Genomic DNA, 22,632 nt, shown 5'->3' with positions numbered 1-22,632 from the left:
GTCTTAAAGGTGCTATTGGAGTCTAATATTGTTCAGCAGGACACTGGAAGAGATTATTTAAAAACACACACACACACACACACCAGAAAGTTCCTTTTCCCACTATGCTAAATACTCATCTTTTATGATGCCCCCTGCAGGACATTCTGCACATGCTTCTGAATCATGCATACTACAGATCTTCTGTGTTCCAACACAATGTGCCCTGAACAATAAAAGACACACACATTCTCTCTGGGGTAGCCCTTTCCATCTTTTGCTGCTTGCTTTTGGCTCTGCCATCTGCCAACTCAAATGCCGAGAAAGCTCTTTTGGTGACCTCCTCTATTTCAAGGGCGGCCAACCAGAGGGGTTCATGGGAATTGTAGTCCTTGGACATCTGGAGAGCCACAGTTTGCCCCCCCCCCCCCCCCGTGCTCTATTCTGAGAAGCTTTTTAACTCCACTGATTTCTCGGGAACCTGCCTCAGGGACCGGGAGGCAGGGGAAGCCTCCGAGGAGCTCTCAGCTACTTCTCCTCCGCAAAGCCCTCCTGCCAGGCGAACGCAGAACAGGTCCCAGACGTGCCATTAAGAACGGCCGGACAGCAGCATCAGACTTCGTGTCACTGAAAGAGAGGCCTTCGGAGACCTTTCTCAGCAGCGAGTAATTCTGAAATGATTCTCTGCAGCCCGAGAGGTGGTAAGTATTGATCTCTGCGAAGCGCTGGGTCGAGACCACAACTCCGACTGTGCAGGGCTTGAATTAATTTGGGGTGACTTTCTCCGAGCTGTTGAAATGCAACAAATCTGGCTCACAGTGAGCAACCTTTGAAAATTCGCCAATGCCTGTTTTTTTTTTTTTTTTTTTAAACACAGCCTTGAAGGTTAGCTACCCCTCTTGCCTATCAATCGGTGACAATGTGGTGCTGAGTTGTGTATGTGTGTGGGGGATAACAAGGCCTGTATAGCCTCTTTTTGTGTGGTTTCTACAGGGCTAATTTGGGAAGTGAAAAGATGTGTTGCTGATGACCACGATCCAGATAACTCATGCTAAAGTAGGACTAGGACAGGAAGGCCTGGAGGATCATTGTCCATGGGGTCGTGATGGTTCGGACACGACTTGGCACATAACAACAACAACAAGAACCTAAAATGAGAAATCTGCCCCCTGCTTTCCCCAAACTCAAGGGCATCCAATTAAGCTGATGGTAGGGTTACCAGCTCTTGGCTGGGAAATACCTGGAGATGTTGGAGGTGAAGCCTAAAGTGGGCAGGGTTTGGGGCAGGGAGGGATAGATTAGATAGATTCATGGAGGATACATCTTTCAGTAGCCACTAGCCACGGTGACTGAGGGGACCCTCCACTTTGAGAGGCAGAATCCCAGGGCTAGGAGACAACATCAGGGAACGCCTCAGACTCTGTGTCCTGTGGGTGGCCCTGCAGAGGAACTGGTTGGCCCCTTTGTGAGATGGGAGGCTGGACTGGATGGACCCTCCCTGGTCTGACCCATCAGGGCTCTTTTGAGAGTCTTATCAGGGAAAGTCCTCGGCCTCTCTGCCCTGTTGTTGGTCCTCCAGAGCAGGGGTAGTCAACCTGTGGTCCTCCAGATGTTCATGGACTACAATTCCCATGAGCCCCTGCCAGCAAATGCTGGCAGGGGCTTATGGGGATTGAAGTCCATGGACATCTGGAGGACCACAGGTTGACTACCCCTGCTCCAGAGGAACTGGTTGGCCCCTGTATGAGATGTGTGGGTGGACTAGGTGGACCCTCCCTGGTCTGATCCAACAGGGTTCTTATGTTCTCATCAGAGGAAGGCCTCAATCTCTCTGCCCTGTTGGTAGTCGAAGCTCCAATTACCTGACCAAGAGAGATTTGTCTCTCAAAAGCTGCTACCCCGGCCATCTTGCTGATTTCTGAGAAGCCCCTGGCCTCCGATTTAGCTATTCTCCTCCATCTGGGGAACTGATTGGCCACTGTGTGAGGCAGGAGGCTGGACTAGATGGGCAACTGATCCAACGGGGCTGCTTTGATTGTTTTATCAGGGGAAGACCCTGGCTTTCCCGCCGGCACCCCTGACTTCCTGCCGCCTGCTGGGGGGCGCTGTCAGCAGCAGCTGTGCAGTGCCAAGCCAAGGGGGAGCCCCAGCCATGGCGGCTGCTGGAGAGCACCAAAGGTGAGCCGGCAGCAGAATGGCAGGGCAGCCCCTGAGGCAGCAGCCGGGGAGGAGGATGAGGAGGAGCTGCAGCCCGGTACCAACTGATCCACGGACTGGTCCCGGTCTGCGGACTGAGGGTTGGGGACAGCTGCTCTAGAGTTTCCTGATGGCACTGGAAGGGTTTCCTTAATGTGTGGGAGTTGAGTAATTATTATATTTTAAAAAATGTGTTTTATGGGCAACATGGCCATTCTTGCTCCTATTGACCCACCCTCCCAAAATGGCCAGTGATGGGCCTAGAGGAGGGTCAAGAGGGAAGGAACATGGACACAACTATGCTTCCCAACCATATCCTGAAGGATCGCATCGCTTCTGGGGTTTCTCAAAGCCTGAAGAATCTTTCAGGGGTTTCTCAATGGTAAAAAAGTGGAGAAACCCTGCAATGGAGGACAGCTTTCTGTTTGCAAGACCCGAGTAAGGTGGTTAAGAATATGACGTTTTGGCAGTCATTATTTCACTGGGTCGCTATAAGTCGTCAGCTACTTGATGGCACTTAGCAGCCGCACACTCAATAAAAATCACGATCTTCTCTCCCGCCAGTCCTGAATCCAGCTGCACAGACCTGGGGAGAAAAGAGGCTATTAGAACACATGCAGAATTTTGCCAACATCAAAGCTTGTACAATCAAGTCATTCTGTTGCTCTTCCCCTGCTGTCCTCTTGGGGGCACTGTTAGCAAAGCAAAGATCTCATCCCCTGTTCCCGTTTTTCCAACTAAAGGACATCAATTACTCCCCTTCTCCAGGAAAGCTAAGAGGGTTTTTTTTGGTGTGTTTTTTTAATTAGATACTAAAGATATACAAAGTTTATGGACACAAAAGAAAGGCATTTACAGTGTCAGCCACAAGTGCAGAAAGGAGCCTTTTGCACATGAACATTTCTCACGCTGACCTATTTGGCTACTCCCTGTGCCAACGCAAACTGCTTATTCCTCAGTCCTCCCTGAATGTTCAGAATTTGCATTCTGAGATTACAAAGCATCAAGGAGTGAAGGACTGTGGGGGGATTTCTTTCTTTTTTTTTTTTTTGCATGTACGTATTGACTTTCCTCATACTTTTAGCAGAAAGTCAATATACACATGCAAAAAAATTTTTAAACGGAAAACCATGTCAATGTGCACAGATTCTGGGGGCTAGCTGTCTTTGCCTGATGCAGCTAAAATGCCATTGAGTCTTGAGAAACCTGAAGGATGTACTAATCTATGGGGAGTGTGGGTTCGGGGGAGCCAGAGAATGGTAGGCTTTGAATCACAGAAACACAAGAAGATTAGAAGAGCTGGGTCAGACCAGAGAGGGTGCATCTAGTCCAGCCTCCTATCTCACACAGAGAGTAACCAGTTCCTTTGGAGGGTCAACAGAAAGGCAGACAGGCTGAGGCCTTCACAAGAACATCAGGAGACTCCTGCTGGATCAGACCAGGTGTCTATCTAGTCCAGCATCCTGTCTCAGACAGTGGCCAACCAATGCCTCCAGAGGGCCAACACCAAAGGCTCGGAGGCTTTCACAAGAACATCAGGAGACTCCTGCTGGATCAGACCAGGTGTCTATCTAGTCCAGCATCCTGTCTCAGACAGTGGCCAGCCAGTTCCTCTGGAGGGTCAACAACAGGGCAGAGAAGCTGAGGCCTTTGCCTGATGTTGCCTTCTGGTTCTGGGGTTCAGAGGCTTAGTGGAGGTTCCCCTCAGCCACCTTGGTAGACTTACCCTTATGCTAAAATAAACCTCTGTGTTTTTAAGGGGTTTGCCAGATGATTTGCTCACATGTTCACCTGTGTTTTACAGGCAGCAGAACACATCTGAAGGATCAGTCAAAGCCTTCAGGACCCACAAAGCTGTTTTGAATGATTACCACCGTTGTCCTCTGAATCATGCATGACTTGCTGGACACTCAATGCACCATGCTAGCTAAATGCAACCCTTATCATATATGTTTTGGACAAACTATATGTGTTTCACATATGGTCTGGCCAAAACATGTATGACAAGGGTTGCATTTAGCTAGCATGGCTTTTGTGTTTCACATATGGTCCATGTTTGACATTATTGTATAACTTTTGTATACTTTTCTTCAGATCTGAGGCTATTCTTTGGGACTATGAGCTGTTTTTAATCATTTTGCCATCAATGCAAGTCTTTCTTGTGTAACTGTTTAATGTTCTGTGCACAGATTCTGAATCATTAAGCCCTCCAACTGCAATTTCTTTAGCCTTTTGGTTCTTAGAATCATAGAATCATAGCGTTGGAAGGGACCTCATGGGTCATCTAGTCCAACCCCCTGCACTATGCAGGATATTTAAAAGAGCCAGAGTGGTTCTAGAACAGGGGACTCTAATCTGGAGAAAGGTGTTTGTAAGCCACTTTGGCACATATCATAGAGTTGGAAGGGACCTCATGGGTCATCTAGTCCAACCCCCTGCACTATTCAGGACCAATCGCTCATCCACTGTCACCTGCCACCCCTTTGCCTTCACAGAATCAGCCTCTTCGTCAGATGGCTCTCCAGCCTCTGTTTAAAAACATATTTGAGTAGTAAAATGTGAGGTGTAGAACCCCCAGCTTTCTTCTCTGTGTCCATGATCAGAGAACCATGGAAAGCAGTTCTAATAAACCCCTTAATGTCTGAGTCTATTTCCTGAAATATTTCCCTCCATCTCTCCCCTGCTGCTCAGGAATCCTCTAAAACTAAAAACAACACACAACAAAAACAAAATACCACAGGTGTGTCGGAGCTCTAAAATGCCAGCCTCAAATCTTCCTGGATCTTTTTCAAGTCCTGATCACCAGCATTCCAGGAAAACTAAATACTGCTCTAAATACCTGAGTATCTTTGAAACACACCAATAAGACCTTTATTTGGATATATATTTGGAACAGAAATAGGTGAAAGCACATTCCTTGCGGGAAGACAGCCCAGGCCGAATGATAAAAAATTTGGAAACCTGAGTAGCATTCAAAATGGGAGAAATCAGTATCTCAGGGTTTCTTGTATTCATTTATTTACTAGGGGTCAAGCCCATTGCATTCAGGAATACAACAGGCGCTAGATTGCGGTGGGGTCAGGTGGAAGAACTGTGGACAGCCTCCCCCTTTCCCCAGGACCTGGAAAGGCAGCAGTCGGCTATTCTCCGGATGGCCTCTCCCTCCCCCCAGGACCTGGAAAGGCTGCAGGCAGCTGTTATGGCAGTGTGTCACCAGCTGATACTGTGGCCATGTGGCTCGGTCATCTAGGTATGAGGCACCCTCCCAGGGAGCCCCAAGGCCCGGGGGCTGGAGGCCCCTGGAAAGGGAAGTCAACGGCAGCGGCAGCTCTCACGTGGCAGGGATCTGCAGCCTCCGAGCCTCAGAGGGAAGTTGAAAGAGGGAGGGGTGGTCAGGGGTGGGGGATGGAAGGTGATTGGCTTGCTGCTGGAGAGACAGGCAAGCCGGTTGGAGGAGGAGGCACTCAGGGGCGGGACAGCCACCCTAAGTGGGTGTTAAGCTCTGAGTGGCACTTAAGCCATGAGACCAGCTCCTCCTCCAAGGCCTTACCAGAAATATTAAGTGGAACAGATTGTTTGATTTATAGAATGATTTATAGAATGTTCCATCTTGGGGTCTCAGTACATAGCAATAAAACAATAACACTATCATGAAAAACATAATACTATTACAATGTTTAAAATTTGTGGCAATTTGGTGAGCCAATTTGGTGTAGGGGTTAGGAGTGCGGACTTCTAATCTGGCATGCCAGGTTTGATTCTGCGCTCCCCCACATGCAGCCAGCTGGGTGACCTTGGGCTCACCACAGCACTGATAAAGCTGTTCTGACCGAACCTACACCCCCCCATAGATTAGTACATCCTTAAGGTTTCTCAAGACTCAATGGCATTTTAGGTGCATCAGGCAAAGGCAGCTAGCCTTCTCCTTCCTCTCCCCCTCGGAAAACCAAACACCCTTAAATGAAACAGTTTGGCTATAAAGCTGGTACAACTGGTATGATGGTTTTAAAGTTTGAATAATATATGTAAAATTCTATCTATTATGCATGTTTGGCTGGAAGCCGTCTGAAGCCGGCTGGGAGGGGCGGGGTTATAAGTGGTAAAATATATAAATAAAGATAAATAAATGTGATCCCTGTGTTCAAGGCTAGACACAAAAGGGGACAGAAAATGATTAAACAAAGGAAACGGGTCAAAAAGTGAATCACTGAATCAATGAAAGCCCGTTACCTATGCAACAAGATAGAAAAGTAATTGAAAAAGTGTTTAAAAAATCAAGCAAAAGCGAGGCAGAACTAATGAAAAGGTCTCACCACCATCCTGTGCATGGGCCCAGCTGTGTTTATCCATGTAAAAGCTAGGCATGTTGAAGAAGAAGAAGAAGAAGAAGAGTTGGTTCTTATATGCCGCTTTTCCCTACCCGAAGGAGTCCCAAAGTGGCTTCCAATCGCCTTCCCTTTCCTCTCCCCACAACAGACACCCTGTGGGGAAGATGAGGCTGAGAGAGCCCTGAGATTACTGAAGAAGAAGAAGAGCTGGTTCTTATATGCTGCTTTTCCCTACCCGAAGGAGGCTCAAAGCGGCTTACAGTCGCCTTCCCTTTCCTCTCCCCACAACAGACACCCTGTGGGGAAGATGAGGCTGAGAGAGCCCTGAGATTACTGAAGAAGAAGAAGAGCTGGTTCTTATATGCTGCTTTTCCCTACCCGAAGGAGGCTCAAAGCGGCTTACAGTCGCCTTCCCTTTCCTCTCCCCACAACAGACACCCTGTGGGGAAGATGAGGCTGAGAGAGCCCTGAGATTACTGAAGAAGAAGAAGAGCTGGTTCTTATATGCTGCTTTTCCCTACCCGAAGGAGGCTCAAAGCGGCTTACAGTCGCCTTCCCTTCCTCTCCCCACAACAGACACCCTGTGAGGGAGGGGAGGCTGAGAGAGCCCTGATATCACTGCTCGGTCAGAACAGTTTTATCAGTGCCCTGGTGAGCCCAAGGTCACCCAGCTGGATGCATGTGGGGGAGCGCAGAATCGAACCCGGCATGCCAGATTAGAAGTCCGCACTCCTAACCACTACACCAAACTGGCTCTCAAGAGGGGGACTTGTTCACTTCAGTTTTAGAGATCAGAACCCAGGAGCAATGGATTCAAATTACGGGAAAGGAGGTTTCACTTAAATATTAGAATGCATTTTCTAATGGTGAGGGTTGCTCATAGATGGAATATGTTGGCTCGGAGGGTGATGGGGTCTCCTTCAGGGATGAGATTTAGGAAGAGCTTGGATGAACACCTGTCAGAAGTGTGTGATTTTTTAAGATCCCGAGAAGGTGGGGGGCTGGACTGGATGGCCCTTGGAGGTCTCTTTCAGCTCCGTGTGATTCCGAGATGGGGCCGCTTCAAACTGAGGGCCATTACATTAAAACTGGTAAGAAACGAGCATTGCTGCTCTTGATTCCTTTTAAAAACTTAATCACATTTTTTTTGTGTGAAACCATTTCAATTCTCCGCTTTCGGGCCCCTCGATTTTGCAGACTTGTTTGGTTTGCAGGCCCGGCTTCTTTGGTACACAGTATTTATCTATCCAATATTCAATGCAAGCTTTGCGGTTTGAATACATGCATAATACGTCTTTACTGATGCATAAACAACAGCAGGAGCAGCGGGTGTTTTGCGGGGAAACAATCAGCCCCAGAAAATAGGGAATGGTGTGAAACAGGAAGAATCCTGAGATGGATTGGGGAGAAAGGAAGATTTATAAATATTTTAAAGACAAGGAGCCACTTCTGGGGTTAAAACAACAGTGATGAGAAATTCAAAAGCTGAAGCCAGGAGCGCTGACTTCTAATCTGGTGAGCCAGGGTTTGATTCCCCACTCCTCCTCCACATGCAGCCAGCTGGGTGACCATGGGCTCGCCACAGCACTGATAAAGCTGTTCTGACCGAGCAGGAATATCAGGGCTCTCTCAGCCTCACCCACCCCACAGGGGTCTGTTGTGGGGAGAGGAAAAGCAGCATAGAAGAACCAACTCTTCTTCTTCTTCTTCTTCTTCTTCAGTAATCTCAGGGCTCTCTCAGCCTCACCTCCCTCACAGGGTGTCTGTTGTGGAGAGAGGAAAGGGAAGGTGATTGGCAGCTGCTTTGAGATGGGATTAATGGGGCTTGGATAGGGGGGCCAGTTTTCCTCAGCAGTGGTTATTAGGCCTGGCAAAACAGTTTCCTTTTGCAAGCCCTGTTGAATGGTCCAAGAGGCCCTGCAGGGCTCTGATCTCACTTGGGGAAGGGTCTCACCAGGCCGGAGCCAGACCCAAAAGGGCCCTGGCTCTGGTTGAGGTCAGTTTGCTTTCCCTGGATCTGGGGACCCTAAGGAAATTGCTCTGGCTCTATCTTAATGCCCTTTTGAGGAGGTATAAAAGACCCCCACTTTTAATCATTTCTTATATCTCTTCCACAACAAGCTGTTAGTCTATTGCTTTTGTTGTTTGTTATTATTGCATTTTGAGGAAGGAAGGAAGGAAGGAAGGAAAGGGAGGAAGGGCAGAGAAGGAAGGAAGGAAGGAAGGAAGGGGAGAGAGGGAAGGAAGGAAATATTTTAAACACAGAAAATGCATTATTAAATTGGTCCATGAAGCCTTCCTTTAGGAAAAGGTGTGTAAACGCTCAAAGGTCCTGCAGGATTCGTCACACCCCAAATCCTCTGGCTCTAACGTACCCAAAGAAAAACCCATTCCTCCCCCTCTTCAGGGATCTGCCTGTTCTACTTAGTTGAGTTTTCCGTGCTCGCTCATCCCTCCGTTGGGTGAAAAAGTAACACATCGACAGAGAGAAGAGTTTAAAAATAAATACGACTTCACAAGTGGGTTTTTCTCTGTCTTTCTTGAGGGGATCGCTGCAGGGCCTGTGTTGGCTTCCCTCAGCGAAAACGCTGGCTGATTTTCCACGGTATAAACTAGGTGGAAAGCAGAGTTACAGGAACGATAAAACAGGGACTTGTTAATTTACACAGGCCTGCCGTGCACAGTTGGAACAGTTGCACCAAGCTTCTGTGAACTTTTCCTGGGACGACGTTCATTTGTGCCAAGTACAGGCTCGGTTACATATGTTCGTTCCCAGTAGGCACACGCTTTGGGGCTAGAGGCGGCGGAGGGCTGATGCCCCCATCATCCTGGGTGTTTCTTTTTTAAAAAAAAGAATGTGTTTGCTTCTTAAAATACCTCTATCTTGTCTTTCGCACTATCAACAATGGCTCAGCCGCTTGCAAAAACGATCTACTATTTTTGCTGGAGAAGACTCTTGCGGGTCCCTTGGACTGCAAGGTGAACAAACCGGTCAGTCCTAGAGGAGATCAGCCCTGACTGCTCTTTAGAAGGTCAGATCCTGAAGATGAAACTCAAATACTTTGGCCACCTCATGAGAAGGAAGGACTCCCTGGAGAAGAGCCTAATGCTGGGAGCGATCGAGGGCAAAAGAAGAAGGGGACGACAGAGAATGAGGTGGCTGGATGGAGTCACTGAAGCAGTCGGAGCAAACTTAGATGAACTTCAGGGAATGGTAGAGGACAGGAAGGCCTGGAGGATCATCGTCCATGGGGTCGCAATGGGTCGGACATGACTTCGCGCCTAAAAAGAACAACAATTGTTTTCTTTTGCACTATCAACAGTGGTTTAGAGTGGCTTGCCAAAAACCATCTACGTTGCCACCCAGCAGCCGTTCAACCAAATCTGACACCAAGAGAACACCACTCCCTGATCCTTTTGGGTCGGTCGGTAGGTCTTTGCCACACTTGTGGGGAATAACGAGGACTCCTTTCCCTATCGGCACCCTTCCTCATCCCGGACAGGACCCGCCCTCGGGGCCCTTACTGCTTTATTTAATCCGCTCCGCTCAGAGCGGTTAAAGATGATTCTATGATCCACCCTTCTTGGAATTGCTGCAGCCTGACTTGTGAAGCCAACTGTTATGTAGATAGCAAAGGTGCTCCTCCTGCATCCCTTATCCCCACCGCTCCCCGGTGAGCATCTCAGTCGGACAGATGCCTCCTCAGAAATGGACCAAAGGCAGCCGATTCCTTTCCTCGCAGCCCGTGAAGAAGCCGGCCTTGGACGCCAGCGATGCCGGATCGCTGCTGAGCTGGCCTGACTCCCAGCCGTTCTGTTTTTAGCTCAGGTGAAGAGCTCCATGCCTCATTACCGGCTCTCCTGTGGTACGAAGGCAGCAAGCCGCAGAGAAGCAAATCCGTCTGCCGGGGCAGCCTGGGAGGCTTGCTCGGAGTTGCGGCAGCTCCCGAGTGAGAAATCAGAGGCCTTGTGAGATGTAATATTTTGATTCAGTTATTCTGGCCATTGTCAGCCGTAATGGGCAGTTTGCTTGATTTCTGCCGTCATGAATCACTTGAAGTACATAACGGCGGAGGCTTGCGGTGTCCTGGGAACCAAGGAGCCCCCCCCCCCCCAGTGGATGCCGTCTCCTTATCTCTCACTTTACGCAGCATCTTCATGGCCTTTCATCAAAGCCAGAAGGAGGCAGTGATTTGAACCTGCCTGCCTGCCCGATTGTTATTCCTCTCCTTCCTCCAAGGAAATGGGGTGGCAAACGTGGGTCTCCCCCTCCTCCGTGTTAGTCCTCCCACCTACTTAGAGTGGTCAGATCCAGGCTGGAGCCTGGTCAGGGCGGAGACCTCAGAGGGGTCCGAAGCTGTCGTGTTCACCCTCAAGAGCAGCCATTTCCTCTCCTGGAATTGAGCTCTGTAGTCTGGAGAGGAGCTGCAATTCCAAGGGATTCCCTGGACTGAACAGTGAGTCGCTTGTAGGAGATGAGTGATTGGCCCCAGTGTGTTGCGGGACCCTCTGGGACGATCTCTCATTTCTCAGTGGGAGCCAGCATTCCTAGCTAGGGCTGGAGATCTCCCAGAATTGCAACTCATCTGCAGTCCACACAGATCAGTTTTGCTGGAGAAAATGGCAGATTTAGAGGGTGGAGTCTATGGCATCATATCTCTGCTGCGGTCCCTCCCACCAATTCTGCCCTCCCCAGGCTCCTCCCCAAATGTCCCCAAATGTCCTAATTCACAGTTAGCAAACCCTAGTGGCAAGAGATGAGCCAAATGTCTAAGGCAGGAGTCCCTACATGGTGCCTCGGGGCTCCAGGATGCCTGGCGACCAGAGATACAATTGGCTGGGCAGATTACAACAACAACAACAACAACAACAACAACAACAACAACAACAACAACAATAATAATAATAATAATAATGTTGCCTCAGTTGCAGAAGCCACCACATGGCTGGTGTTGTCCTCTGATTTCTATTTCCCAGTATATTTTTATTGCCCCTCTTGCTTCTTCTGTGTAGTTGGCTCCACCTCCTGGGGCAGCCATTTTGTGATTGGCTCCACCTCCCATGCCAGCCATTCGGGGATTGCTCCTCCCGCCCTATGTCAGTATTCCAAAAATGCCCACAAGCTCCAACATGTGGGGACCCCCATCTAGAGTCATTGATAAACATTCTTCCTAGCTGTGGTTTGTAGTTCTTGTCTCAATTTCCCAACCGCTGACACCAGAAGTCTTTGATTTGCATGAACTTCCCCTTGATTTAATCCAATTAGGCTCATTCAACAGAGGTTGTTTGGGCACTCAGCATTGTGTCTGATTGTCATTCAGCATGATAACAATAGAATTGAAATGCTCCAAGAAAGAATCAGAGATCCCCCCGAGCCAAGCCGTCAGACGACTTTACATCTGGAGGGCAAAAGCGAACAAATCGATATTTCTTTGTGACGTATGCCTGTCATTTTAAAACAGAACATTGCGATTGTGTGTTAAGACACAGGACACCACTTTCATGAAGAGAAGACACATCTCAGGCTTTGTGCAGCCCAACAAGAATGGCCAATAACGGCGGCGCACAATAGAATAGAAACATGAAACCAGACAAAACGTAACAATGACAATTGTGTGCCTGTTCTCCAACCAAACTGTTAGAAGATAACGTACACAGGAGTCATCAAAGGAATCATTTTGGAAAGAAGATTTTGCCAATCAGACAGTGGGGAGAAGGGGCTGCGTGCTGTTTCCATATACTGTATTCCAGCTGTTTCCGTATATTTTTTGGATATTGTGCTTTTAATAATAACAATAACAATAATAACAGTTGTTTTTTATATTACTGAAGAAGTTGGTTCTTATATGCCGCTTTTCTCTACCCAAAGGAGTCTCAAAGCGGCTTACAGTCGCTTTCCCCTTCCTCTCCCCACAACAGACACCCTGTGAGGGAGGTGAGGATGAGAGAGCCTTGATATTACTGAAGAAGAAGAAAAAGAATTACTTCTTATAGGCCGCGTTTCCCTACCTGAAAGAGTCTCAAAGTGGCTTATAATCCCCTTCCCTTCCCTCTCCCCACAACAGACACCTTGTGAGGGAGGGGAGGCTGAGAGAGCCCTGATATCACTGGAGAAGAAGAAGAGTTGGTTCTTTTATACCGTTTCTCTTTACCCGAAGGAGTCTCAAAGCAACTTCCTGTCGCCTTCCCTTTCCTCTCCCCACAAAAGGCATCCTGTGAAGCAGGGAATCAAGCCCGGCTCACCAGATTAGAAGCTGCCACTTTAACCACAACACCTACCACTACAGCACTAGACCAAACTTGTCTTCCCCAATGTCTAAGATTGGGTAGCAACGTAAAAACAATAAACAGTGCATCAGCTAAAGCGGCCGATTAGCTTGCGGCTCGGCAAGCTTCTCTTCCCTCCCCTCCCGAAACAAGAAGCTTGCCGGGCCGTGAGCTAATCGGCTGCTTTGGCGGCTGATTTGCTCGCGGCCTGGTGAGCTTCTCGCTTCGGGGGGGGGGGAGGGAAGAAGGAGCCGCGGCCCGGTGCCGGGCCTTGGCCCGTGGGTTTGGGACCACTGACATATAACATATAACCGGCAGTGGTCACAATTCTAATCATATTTACCCAACTTCCCCCAAGTTCAGCCTGGTGGGGAGAATAATATTCAGAAGAGGGTGGCGCCAGTGCAATAGATCTAACCATGATCTCGATGTTAGAGATCTCAATATTGGAGGGGATCCTCCGATGGATTAGTGGGAGAGCTGCCCTGGCGGAAGAGCATATCCCCCCTGATTAAGCCTGCATAGTGAAATATGTAGGAACTGTGTACATTAAATAAGCTATCACTTGGTATTTTTTTTCCCCATTTCGTTCTGTTGGCACATTGCTGGGTGCTGTCTGGGTTTTTATTATTATTATTATTATTATTATTATTATTATTATTATTATTATTATTATTTAGATTTATTTCCCGCCACTTCCCGTAGGCTCGTGGCGGGTCACAACAGTCCTATCCCCATTAAAATACCCATTAAAAGACTTATTATTCCCACCCCTGCTATCAGAGTGGCAGGGAGAGCGGCAGGGAGCGTCAGATTTAAAAATCTGTATCATATGAGTGCATGTAACAGCCTTATACTGAACAAAATCATTGATCTATCAATGTCAGTACTGACTTCTCAGCCTGGTAGCAGCTCTCTAGCATCTTAGATAGAGGTCTTTCACATTCCCTGCTTCCTGGTCCTTTCAACTGGAGATGTCGGGGATTGAACCCAGGACCTTCTGCATGCCAAGCAGAGGTTCTATCACTAAGCCTCTTTTTGTTGGCAAAGTTCATAGAACTGTGTAGCAGAGACTTTGGAATGGAACACCAAGTGTAACCCAACCACAGGTACAAGCACTGAATAAAACAAGAGACTTTCCCCCAACTCTTAAATTATTCCTTGGTAGAATTGATTTTGCATTCTTGGTCCTTAAGAAGCAAAAAAGCAATTTTCAGATTCCTTTGTCCTTAACATGTTTCATTGTGGGCAGTGACCATGCAATGATTAGGGATTGGGAGGTGATCTGTGAAATAATGGGATAAAGTTGATTCACCCATTGACTTCCCTTTGTATATAAGAATGCCTGCTGACATCTAATTATAACATATAGCACTATAAAGCATTCACCAAAGTCATTCCATTGATCAGTCACTTCAAAGGCCCTTTTAATCTGAGGTGCAGGGAGGCAGGGGCTATTCCGCACACAGCAGAAGTGAGTCCATATCAAAATCAGACAACAGTGGGGTGGAGTCGAGGCCATCTGTTTTGTCCCTGTACCATGTTGGAATTATTCTCTCTCCTGAATTTTAAACCAGAATTCAACTAGGAAGATGTCTGAATTTAATTCCAGAACTAGGCCCCCTACACACACATGCACATTGGTCCATGCCCCAAAGGTAACCTTTTCTATCTACCTACCTATCTACCTACCTACCATCTATCATCAACATCATCATCATCTCTCTCTGTCCTCCATCTACCTATCCATGGAGCTATCTGCCCACCCACTTGTTTGCTTTTCTGCCATCATAGAATCACAGAATCATAGAATCACAGACTCATAGGGGCTTTCCGCACTCCTTCAAAATCGCACAATGGTTGCCAATTGAAAACGCTACTCATTTGCCGTTATGCACAACATCGTTGACAATATGCCACACACCTGAAACTGATCCGCAAAAAGCGCTTCCTTGTAGCGCTTTCAGGGAAATCCCCAAAAGTGGATTCACCCTCCGGAAAGTGATACACTCCTGCAACCAATCTGCAACACTAGCGAAAAAGTTCTGTGCGTCACCATTGTTGTGGTTTCTACAAAGTCCCTCCCCCTGGCTCTCTCCTCTGATCTTCCGGCGAAGCGATCGCCATTTTTTTTCTCCGAGTGAGTGGAGATCAACGCACCGATAGAGTTGGAAGGGGCCATCCAGGCCATCTAGTCCACCCCCCTGCTCAATGCAGGATCAGCCCTAAGCATCCTAAAGCATCCGAGAAAAGTGTGTCTCCAACCTTTGCTCATCAACTATCCATCCATCCAGCCATCAAGCCAGCCACTCATTCATTTGTAATCTGCTCTCAAGTCAGAGCCAATTGATAATGGCCCCAGAGGGTCTTCAAGGTCCAAGCTGAACAGAAGTGGTTGGCCATTGCCTGCCTCTGCATAGCCAAACTGGAATTTCTTGGCAAACTCTCATCCAAGTACTAAGCAGGCCCGACTGTGCTCGGCTCCCAAAATTCAATAACATCAGACTAGCCTGGACCATCCAGGTCAGTACCTCCCTCATCTATTACACAGTGGCAGTTCTTAGGTAGTGGCTGACTCCCTGCCTTCACCTGGAGAGCCCAGCCAAGCCTAAGCCCATCAGTGCATGGAAGCTAAGCGAGGCCACCCCTGGCTTGTGTTTGGATGGGAGACCTTCAAGGATTGGGGTGGTAGTTCCTCCAAGGACCACTAGGGGTCATGTGAAGATAAGCAATGGCAAACCACCTCTGTACGTCCCTTGCCGGGCTACCAGACAATCCTCGGATCTGCTTGCTGCCCTAAACACACCATACCAAAAATAAAAAATGCCAACTTCCTTGTGCCATTCTGCAGTTACTGTCAAATGTTTCTAATGTGGTCATTCACTTGGAGACTGGTATGGTTACCGCGGAGGCAAGCCTTTCGATTGCAGCTATGAGATAAGATTGGGATAACATTCGGTCTCCTCCGGTCTTCTGGCACCTCCCCAAGAGGTCCTAAAGATGATGGGCTAAGGTTCGACAAGCTCTCCAGAAAGTTCTTTGAGCACTCCCAGGTGCACATCATCTAGCCCAGGGGTAGTCAACTTGTGGTCCTCCAGATGTCCATGGACTACAATTCCCATGAGCCCCTGCCAGCAAACGCTGGCAGGGGCTCATGAGAATTGTAGTCCATGGACATCTGGAGGACCACAGGTTGACTACCCCTGATCTAGCCCATGGGATTTGAACTCATCCAGTGCATCCTGGCACCTCTCAACAACCTTTCTGTTCATGTCAATCTGCCACCCAGACACCATTCCTTGCCTAATCCCATCCCTAGATGTGTCCATATCCTTCTGGGAAAACTCAGAGGTAAAATAGGTACTGAGCTTTTCACTGTCCTCTGTCAAAGTCTCTCTATCTTCACCAACAGCAGGCCTATTGCCTCATTCACCTTACGTTTGCACCTCACATATCTGAAGAAAGTCTTCTTGTTATAGTGGGCTTCCTTATCCAGTCTCAGCTCGCTCCCAGCTTTGGTGTCTCTCGTGGCTGGCCTACAATGCCTAGTAACCTGCAAATATTCTTCTTTAGAGGCCCGTCCTTCCCTCCATTTCTTGAACACTTTGTTTTTCTTCCTAAGCTCCTCCTGAAGTTCTCTGTTCATCCAAATAGGCTTCTTGGATCCCCTACTATGTTTTCATCTTGCTGGAATAGTCATGGCTTGAACACACAATAGATGTAGTTTAAAGTGAGCCCACCCATCACTCTTCCAGCATTCTGGTCCATGGGATGATTCTTATCATCTCTCTGAGTTTATTAATTTGTTAAATTCGGCCCTATGATAGTCTTGACTATGAACTTCCTTGTCCCCCTCGAATATTAACTGTTTTTAATGTTAGAGTCTAAATGTTTGAATGTAAAAATGTTATTTTTTTACTCTGTTATTATGAATGTTGTCAGCCACCCTGAGCCCTAGGGAAGGACAGCATATAAACTGGATGAAATTCATTCATTCATTCATTCATTCATTCATTCATTCATTCATTCATTCATTCATTCATTCATTCATTCATTCATTCATTCTGGATTAAGATTGCATCTTGATCAAGAAAACTTGGGTTACAGGATCAAGCTATTGTCCATTTTTGGAAGTGTTGGGATGACCTCCCTCGCACTGTATTTTGAGACCTCTATGGCTTCCTTTGATCATTTTGTCTAATTGACAATTAACTAATAGTAGTTTTGATGAGTCCATCAAGGCAAGGCTATGGCTTTGGTTCCAAACGATTCTAAGGGAGGTTCCTTCAGACTGGATGGCTGTTGGACAGTTACCTCCATCTTCATAATGAATGTTGATCGATATAATTTAATATCATGAGTGGGCTTCAGCTTTCATAAAGAAATGAAGAAAATAAATGCCAATCAAGCTAATTGAATGTACTTTGTCTCGGAGAAACAATTTCAAGACATCCTGCATGTTTCCTCTCCCTCTCTTGTCATACTGGAGACATCCAATGAAATTCAAGCATTGAGTGAAGTTGCATGGCCAAAGATGGTGAGATGCTGATCTCTGGCAATGAATAGGCGTGTATAGAACAGACTGTGTGCAACCTAAAGACTGCAAACTTGGAGGTCATGTAGAAGGAGCATGCAGGGGAGAGGTTTGATGCAAATGTGGTGCCTATAGCTTGCCAGGGATCTGTTCTGTACACTCCTGAACCTGTACCTGCCAAAACCTCCTGTCATTTTTCCAGAAAGCATTTTCTTGGGGGTACACATTCTTTGGGGGGAGGGGCATAACTCAAACCCCATAAATCTACTCACCATCAAAATTGGAGGGCAGGTAGAGGTGAGTCAGCTGGAGATCCCCCGCAAGCTTGGAATCACTGGCACACACACGGAGCTGTTTTACTACCTCACAATCCTCACAAACCGAACCAGTTTGGGAGATGGCTAAATATTTGTGATGGTTTGAAGGTCACAAACATGACATGCCACGAACCACAAACCAAACTGCACTTTTCTGGTTCATGCCCATCCCTAATGGTGACCTCATTCTGTTCTGGCTGAAATGGTTTCAGAGATCATAGAGAGCTGATAAATGTTTAGCAAATTTTAAATCTATATATAAATATATACATATGAATTAATTTGGAAAAACCTTCCAGGGCTTCAAGAAAACTGAAGGCTGCTCTCGGTGATGACCATTGACCTCCTGGGACGACAACTGACCTCCGGATGACAGAGATAAGCCCACCTGGACTAAACAGTTCCCTTGTAAGTTGGACTCTATGGCATTATATCCCTTCCCCAACCCCCCCCTCCTCAGGCTCCCCCCTCCCCTCCCCAATCTCCAGGTATTTCCCAACCCTGAGCTGGCATCTTAGGTATGCCTCTAACGGCATCTCCTGTGATCAACCCGCCTTTCCCTCTGGCTTCTTCCCACTTAGGTGTTGGTGGGTCCTTAGCCACCGCAACCCTGTAGACGAGAGCAGCCCATTCTCCAAATCACCCTTCAGCTGGCATTTCACAAGGAACAAGGCAGAATGTCACTCAATTTTATCATGTTTTACCAGGAACATGGAGGAAAGACAATCATGTTTTCAACCAACACATTACGTGCCCGTAGTACTAACTGCCTTTCCGTCTCCCTGATGGCTGTTGTCCAAAACACACACGAGGAATCAGATGTCTCCACAATCCTGCTTACATCTGGTGACAGCTCCATCCTTCCTGACAGGAACCGTGATAACGTCTTCTACTCCTGGGTGGCAAGGCATGTCACTCTGAAAGCTCACTTTGCTCTTCATTACCATCATTGTCAAACTCCTCTCAGGGACAAGGAAGGGGAAAGGGTCCCTAGCATATTCTTGCTGCTTAATCGTTTGTGTGCTCAAGCTCTTGAAGGGGGGGGGGGGTCGATGGTCATATCAGGCAACATGCAGCTTATGCACAGCTAGGATTCTGAGAAGGGTATCTGTTTTCAGATTTTGATAAGGACTGGACTGATGAAAGCTAGGAATGGGCTTGAACCGCATTTTTGCAATTTGGTTTACGGTTCGTGGTCGAACCACAACCCTATACAAACCGGTTCACAAACTGAACCAGTTTCTATGAGTTTGGGATCCTTGCTTTCTACTCCCCATTGCTTTTCATGGAGAGCAGAAAGCAGTGATTTAAATTGTTTGGAACCATGAACCATGTCAACATTTGTGGAATCTTGTGGCATGTCTTCAGTTTGCGAGCATCATAATGTGAACCACAAAGCGCCCCAACTTCCCGATGAACCTTAGTTTGTCAGCTAGTTTGTGCTCATCCCTAATGATTTTCATGCAAAAGGTCCACGATACAGTCCCCCGCATCTCCAGTTAAAAACCAATGAGATAATCGGCAGTGTGAAAGACACTTGCCTGAGACCCTGAAAAGCTGTTGCCTGTCCAAGTAGCCAATATTGACTTTGATGGACCAAGGATCTGAGACTCTGACTCCAAAGTGATGAGGATGCTCAAGGGCCTGGAGACCAAGTCTTGTGAGGAAAGGCTGTGGAACTTGGAAGTGTTCAGTTTAGAGATGAGGAAGCTGAGGGGGGACACGATGGCTCTCTGGAAGTATGGGAAATGCTGTCACTTAGAGGAGGGCAGGGAGTTGCTCCTGTTGGGAGCAGAACGGGTTTAAATTATGGGTGGGAAGGCACCGTCTGGATATTTTTTAATGGAAAGAGTAGTTCAGCGGTGGAATTGGCTGTCCAGGCTGTGAAGGGTGGAGTCTGGGGAGGGGAGGGGCCTACACAGGTTATTTTGCCATAGACTTTGCCTTCCAAAGTAGCAATTTTCTCCAGAAGGATTGATCCCTGTCAGCTGGAGATCATCTGTAATTCCAGGTCAATTTTGACCGAAATACCAGTCTCCTGGAATTACAACTGATGCCCAGGTTGAAGCTGGTTTTACCATTGTTTTTACCCAAATACCAGAGTGTCTACATATTGCCAGTGATAAGAACATCAGAAGAGCCCTTCTGGATCAGACCAATAGTCCTTTTAGTCCAGCATCCTGTCCCATACAGTGTCTAGCCAGAAACAGGGCCTAGAGGTTGAGCCTTCCACTGATAAGAACACAAGAAGAGCCTTGCTATATCAGACCAATTGTCAAACTAGTCCAGCCTCCTCTCTTTCACAGTGGGCAATCAGTTCCTATGGAGGGACAACAATAGGGCAGAGAGGCCAAGGCTATCTTCTGATGTCACATTCTGGTTCTGGGATTCAGAGGCTTACTGCTTCTCAATGTGGAGGTTCCCGTCAGTCATCATGGCTTGTAGCCACTGATCCTCCACGTATGTATCAAATGTGATGTCTACAGGGGGTTGGACTAGATGACCCTGGAAGTGCGTTCCATCTCTATGATTCTATGAGTGTATGACATCACTTCCTCTGCAGACGGGAAGTGATGTCAATGCATTGCTGGCAACAGTGGCCTAGGCCTCAGTTTGCCACTTGTAAGTTTCCATATTGGCTTGTTGGGTGAATGGCACCAGAGAAAGGTCCCAACATAGCCCCAGAGCACCCAACACTCAATCTTCTGAAGAAAAACTCCTTCATGAATGATCTTCTGAGGAGGTTTTGAGAATCCACACACACCAAAGGGCATCTTGTGCCTTCCAGCTGTGGCTGGGAGCCTAGCTTCAGCTTTTCTCCCACCTCTGGAGCAAAGCCAGGACTTGAGGTAGATAAGAAGCAAACAGAATTCCCCGGGACACCTGCACAGTGGCTTGCAACTCCAGCGATTTCTGCTTTCCAACGTGTAAACAATGGAGTGAGGCCCGGCGCTTCCCTCAGCAAAACTGCTGAGCGAAACCAACCCCAGCTGGACGGTGTCTGCACTTAATAACTCAGACCTCATTTCCAGGGTGCAGGTGTCTGCTCTAGATGCTCTCCGCTGACAGGGAGAGCTGAACCATAGCTAAAGACAAAGCAGAGCCAAGGGGAGACAATTTCTCTTCTCCAGAGCCAGGCTCCCAACCATCATTCTCGTCTCAGCTCCAGGGATGCTGATGATAACAGATCTCTGCCTCTATAGAGCTCTTCGATAGGGTTGCTGACCTTCAGGTGGGACCTGAACACCTCCCGGAATTACAACCAATCTTCAATTCCCCTGGAGAAAGTGGTTGTCTCAGAGGGTGGACTGAATGCTGTGGTCCCTCAAATACCAAGAAGACAGAGCATCCTGCAACAGTCAGAGTGCTCAACCTGTAACTTTGGCAGGGGTAGTCAACCTGTGGTCCTCCAGATGTCCATGGACTACAATTCCCACGAGCCCCTGCCAGCAAACGCTGGCAGGGGCTCATGGGAATTGTAGTCCATGGACATCTGGAGGACCACAGGTTGCCTACCCCTGACTTTGGGCTTACAGTCATGGATGGATCTCTGCTCCAGATGTTTATCCAGTCCGCTCTTGGAGCAGTCTATCCCTGTAGCAGTTGGAAGAGCTGTCAGGGACATGCATTAGTATTTTATGGTGCTTCGGTGACTGTAAGGATTCCGAAGTCCAGTGGAAAAGCCCTACAGATATTGACAGGCATCACACAATGTGTGTCAAAGCAAGAGTGGTTACTTTTCTTTTCTTTTTTTTACTCCGATATTGGCATTCAATATTTTAAAAACTGGCTGTTCCAGTTGATGGTGATGTGAACGAGAAACAGCGTTGAGTTCTCAGCTCATCCATAATTCAAGGCAGAAACATGTCGGACAAAATTGACTCGGCCCCCCCCCCCCCTCTCCTTTCGTGCTCCGCCAAGCCGGCTTGGCTGAGTCACAGCCCCGGTTGCAAATCTGCCTCTCTTTAGCCTGGTGGGAAATGCTTTGGAAGAGACGACCAAACCTGTTCTTTTCCTTAAACGCTTACATGTTTCTTTTCCCCTCCACCAGCAGGTTCTCAAGATGTTCAGGGGGAAAAAGAACCTGGAAGCGGCATTAATATTCTAGTTGAATACATTATGAAACGCTTTTCTTTAATGAGACTGGAGAATCTCTTTCTTCCATGGGACCTGGGCATCTTTAAAGTTCATTTAAGCTTTACAAGTGTACTTTTCCCCTCCCTGCTTCAGTTGTGCCAGTCTAGAGGCAGGATGGACAAATCTGTAATTTTTCAATTCTTTTTCATTTCCACGTCTTGTGTTTACAGTGATTCCCATCAAGGGAGAGTAAGTGGTGTTTAGTCCTTATGAGGGTCAGACTGAGCCAGCTTAGTGTCGTGGTTAAGAGCAGTGGCTTCTAATATGGTGAGCCAGGTTTGATTCCCTGATCCTTCACATGCAGCCAGCTGGGTGACCATAGACTTGTCAGAGTCCTATTAGAGCTGCTCTCACAGATAAGTTCTCTCAGAGCAGTTCTCTCAGAGCTCTCTCAGCCTCCCCTCCCTCACAGGGTGTCTATTGTGGGGAGAGGAAAGGTAGGGCAATTGGAAGCCACTTTAAGACTCATTCGGGAAGAGAAAACCGGCATATAAGAACCAACTCTTCTTCTTCTCCAGTAATCTCAGGGCTCTCTCAGCCTCCCCTCCCTCACAAGGTGTCTGTTGTGGGGAGAGGAAAGGGAAGGCAAATGGAAACCACTTGGAGACTCCTTTGGGTAGAGAAAAGCGGCATATAAGAACCAACCTTCCTCTTCCTCTTCTTTTTCCCACCTACACTGAATTCGATTTCCGTTTTGATTTGGGGTGCTTTAAATTTTTTTCTCTGCACTATGTATGATTGATTCATGGTGACCCTACCTTTCCCCTGTAATATCCTGGAGTGGATATAAGCCTCGATATTTCAAAAACCACCATGTGTAAATGTGCATCTCTCTGCTTTTGTGAATTAACTCACTGCCTTGGGCCTCCAATGC

General features: G+C 47.6%; 2 long non-coding RNA genes across 2 annotated transcripts in view; one reads left to right on the top strand and one right to left on the bottom strand.

The window, feature by feature from the left end:
* The first annotated feature begins 459 nt into the window (after positions 1-459).
* LOC143844141 (uncharacterized) overlaps positions 460-22,632 on the top strand; it is a 48,658-nt gene continuing 26,485 nt past the window's right edge. Inside the window, exons 1-2 of the long non-coding RNA XR_013233827.1 lie at positions 460-680; positions 17,921-18,029. This is a non-coding gene — a long non-coding RNA (uncharacterized LOC143844141). The remainder of the gene's footprint in view (positions 681-17,920; positions 18,030-22,632) is intronic.
* The window catches only part of LOC143844142 (uncharacterized), a 32,367-nt gene continuing 10,535 nt past the window's right edge, over positions 801-22,632 (bottom strand). The window contains exon 2 of the long non-coding RNA XR_013233828.1: positions 801-2,761. This is a non-coding gene — a long non-coding RNA (uncharacterized LOC143844142). The remainder of the gene's footprint in view (positions 2,762-22,632) is intronic.

This window comes from Paroedura picta, chromosome 9 (assembly GCF_049243985.1).
Source record: "Paroedura picta isolate Pp20150507F chromosome 9, Ppicta_v3.0, whole genome shotgun sequence".
Classification (NCBI taxonomy): domain Eukaryota; kingdom Metazoa; phylum Chordata; class Lepidosauria; order Squamata; family Gekkonidae; genus Paroedura; species Paroedura picta.
This window is presented reverse-complemented; position numbering and strand designations above follow the sequence as displayed.